The following is a 4,353-nucleotide window of genomic DNA, read 5'->3' as shown; positions in this document are numbered from 1 at the left end:
CCATGGAATTAATATGCCCTTCATGCTTATCTTGTCGTAATGGTTTAGTGAGAGGATCTGCTATATTATCATCTGTAGCAATCTTTTCTATCACTACCTTCTTTTGCTCCACGTAATCTCGGATTAGATGAGCTTTCCGTTGTACATGTCTAGACTTGTTGCTAGAGTTAGGCTCCTTAGCTTGGAAGATGGCACCTCTATTGTCGCAATAGATGGTGATCGGGTCATTCGAACTAGGCACTCTGAGATAGTCCTTGTAAGAATTGACGCATCCATATCTCTTCCTTTGCGCCTTCAGACGCGGCATAGTACTCGGACTCGGTCGTAGAATCTCTTTGTAACACTTTGTTTGGAACTCTTCCGGTGATCATGCAGCGCCATTAAGAGTAAAAACGAATCCAGACCGAGATTTCGAGTCATCTCGATCCGTTTGGAAGCTAGCATCATCTGCAGAATCGGTTGCGCATAGCTTTTGATCGCCTCCATAAGTCAATGCCCAATCTTTAGTCCTCCGTAAGTACTTAAGAATGTTCTTGATGACCATCCAATGTGATTCACCGGATCTTTGTTGGAATCGACTTGTCATACTCAATGCATATACCACGTCCGGACGTGTGCATATCATGGCATACATGATTGATCCTATAGCCGAAGCATAAGGAATCCGGGTCATGGGCTCTTTCTCTTCCGGTGTCTCGGTGCCGAGACGTGCTCAAATGCACCCCCGGAGCCATAGGAAGAAACCCCTTTTTGGAGTTAGTCATGCAGAATCTCTCTAGAATCTTGTCTATATAAGACTCTGATCGAGAGATAACATCCGACGTGATCTATCTCGATAGATACGGATGCCCAAAATTCTTTGTGCCTCACCCAGATCTTTCATCTGGAAATGGTTCTTCAATCATACTTTTACCGAAGTTAAGAGAGGTATGTCATTCCCAATCAGGAGTATGTCATCAACACACAATATTAGGAAGACAATCTTGCTCCCACTCGACTTGATATACAGACATGGTTCCTCGACCGATCGAGTAAATCCATTTTCTTTTATCACTTGGTCGAAACGATGATTCCAACTCCGAGAAGCTTGCTTAAGTCCATAAATGGAACGCTTAAGCTTGCACACTTTCTTAGGATGTTCGGGATTGATGAAACCTTCGGGTTGTACCATGTACAACTCTTCCTCCAAATAACCGTTTAAGAAGGCGATTTTCACATCCATCTGCCAAATTTCATAGTCATGAAAAGCGGCAATCGCTAAGATAATCCGAATGGAACGCAGCATGACTACGGGTGCAAAAATTTCATCGTAGTGCAAACCTGGCACTTGGGTGAAACCTTTAGCAACTAGTCGTGCTTTATAGATATCTTGTTGACCTTCCACAGAATGCTTTATCTTGTAAAGCCATTTTCATTGAAGGGGACGAACCTTAGCAGGTAAGTCAACAAGATCCCCTACGTTGTTCTCATACATGGAGTCCATCTCGGATTGCATGGCCTCAAGCCATAGCTTTGAGTCGGAACTAGTCATGGCACCTTTATAGGTTGCGGGTTCACTACTTGTTAAGAGCAGAATGTCATCTATGTCATGTTCCTTGACCATACCAATGTATCTGTCCGGAGGAATAGAAACTCTTCCCGACCTCCTGGGTTCCTCAGGAATATTAACCGCAGCCGGGGTTGAAGGAACTGGTTCCTCCAATGGTTGCTCGGCATTTGGTTCTGGAATCTCCGACAGCTCGAAGGTTCTATTACTCTTCGCGTTCTCGAGAAACTCCTTCTCTAAGAATGTTGCACTAGCCGCAACAAATACACGTTGTTCGGTTGGCGAATAGAAGTAATGACCAAATGTTCCTTTAGGATAACCTATAAAGTATGTCTTGACTGATCGCGGGCCGAGCTTATCCTCGTGTCTCCACTTAACATAAGCCTCGCAGCCCCAAACCCGTATAAAGGACAAGTTAGGGACCGTTCCCTTCCATAGTTCATATGGAGTCTTGTCAATGACTTTAGACGGACTTGTTAAGTATTAGAGAAGCGGTGTGAGAAGAGCATAACCCCATAATGAATCAGGCAACACGGTGTGACTCATCATGGATCGAACCATATCAAGTAGTGTTTGATTTCTCCGTTCGGACACACCATTCAACTGAGGTGTTCCAGGTGGAGTTAACTGTAGGGCAATCCCACAGTCCTTAAGGTGTTGATCAAACTCGTGTGAAAGATACTCGCCACCACGATCTGACCGTAGTGTTTTAATCTTTCTATCCAGTTGGTTCTGCACCCGATTCTGGTATTCTTTGAATTTCTCAAAGGACTCACTTTTATGCTTCATTAAGTAGACATAGCCATATCTACTTAAATCGTCCGTGAAAGTGATAAAATACCTATAGCCTTCTCGTGCGGTGATTGACATAGGGCCACACACATCCGTATGTATGAGTCCTAATAGGTCAGCAGCGCGCATTCCAACACCTTTGAAGGAAATTCGAGTCATCTTACTAATGAGACATGATTCACACGTGCCAAATGATTGAAAATCAAAGGCCGAGATAGCTCCATTCTGTATGAGCTGTTTAACGCGTTTCTCATTAATGTGTCCCATACGGCAGTGCCATAGATACGTTTGATCTTTGTCACCAACCTTTAACTTCTTATTCATTACGTGCAATATTTCGGTGGTCTGATCTAAAACATAAATTCCATTCATGGAGACTGCCTTGCCATAAATCATATCGTGTAATGAGAAAATGCAGCTATTATTCTCTATTACAAATGAAAAACCAAGTTTGTCAAGTACAGAAACTGAAATAATGTTTTTGGATAGACTGGGTACATAATAGCAGTTATATAAAAATAACTCAAATCCGCTAGGAAGCTGGATCACATATGTTCCCCTCGAGACGGCAGCCACTCGTGCTCCATTCCCGACACGCAGGTCCACCTCACCCTTTATGTAACACCCCCATACTCCAAGTGCCTTACCAGGACCACTCAGGTATAAGGGTACTACCATCTCGGTTGCCCGAGGTACTGAATATCATAAGACAATAAAGAAACGTACTTTTAATGTAATTATAGATTAAGTGATTACATGTTCACCAAAACTAATAAAAGGAATTACAAGGTTCTCATACGGTCTACAGCTACAACTATCAAAGCTACTAGACTTCGTCGACACAAATGGAAGACTTCTAAGCGCCACGTGATGACTCATCCCGGCTATCCCATACGCGTCATATCACACCGCTCAATAATCGCTCACCACCCCGAATGGATCACCACAGTTTTTAAAACATTTAAACGGGTCGACTAATCACACAATCAATACAGATAACAATAACAAGATACACAGACAATTTGAATCACATCACACACACACACACACCAACTCCCATCATCTCAACACCGACCGTCCACTTTGGACCGACCACGCGATGGGGGACCGCAGCCGTTCCCACCTAAGCCCCGCTCATCGCACGAGCGATAACCCTGTCCATTAATGTGCACATCCCTTTCGTGGCGGGTTCCACGAAGGGCGAAACTAGGGCGTGAGATCACTCCCGCAAGTGACCCCACTCAACCGAGAACGCATCTCGAGAACCATCAACAAACACAACCACAATCACAATCACAATCACAATCATCTTATCAAACAACTAACTACAAAGACATCACCAATATCCCATTATGGGACTAATACCGAGTAGGAAATCCTACCTGGAAAGCACAACACCCCAGGACGGTATCTACATTTTTGTATCAAAACGGCTCCTCTACGAATTCTCCTCCTATCATACAACACATAGATGCTACCATTCAAATACTACTCATAAAAACCCCCAATTCCTAAATTAGGGTTTAACCAATCTTAACAACACATTATAAAAACTATATTAAAAGCTTACCCTCGACGCAAGGAATCCAACGACACGAACTACGATACGAACTGACCGTCTGAACTCCGGGAATTGTTAAGGATGCGATTAGGAAGATGACTGACTGCTTTCTCTTTTAAACAGGTTTTAGGTTTTGGTAAAAGTGTTTTAAAACAACGACGATTATGTTTAAATACCCTAATCGCATAATTAACAAAATCCGAGAAAACTCCCCCGTAAAACAGACACTCGATCGAGTACCCAAGGTACTCGATCGAGTACCCCCTTACTCGATCGAGTACCCCCTTACTCGATCGAGTACCCCAGCTACTCGATCGAGTACCCAACAGGTCAGAAACTATTTTATTTCGCAACTTGCCCATACTCGACAGAGTAAGGCCTACTCGATAGAGTACCCAAAGACTCATAAATACGGAGTATTACAGTCTTCCCTCCTTAAAAAGAACTTCGTCCC

This window comes from Silene latifolia, chromosome 1 (genome assembly GCF_048544455.1).
Source record: "Silene latifolia isolate original U9 population chromosome 1, ASM4854445v1, whole genome shotgun sequence".
Classification (NCBI taxonomy): Eukaryota; Viridiplantae; Streptophyta; class Magnoliopsida; order Caryophyllales; family Caryophyllaceae; genus Silene; species Silene latifolia.
This window is presented reverse-complemented; position numbering follows the sequence as displayed.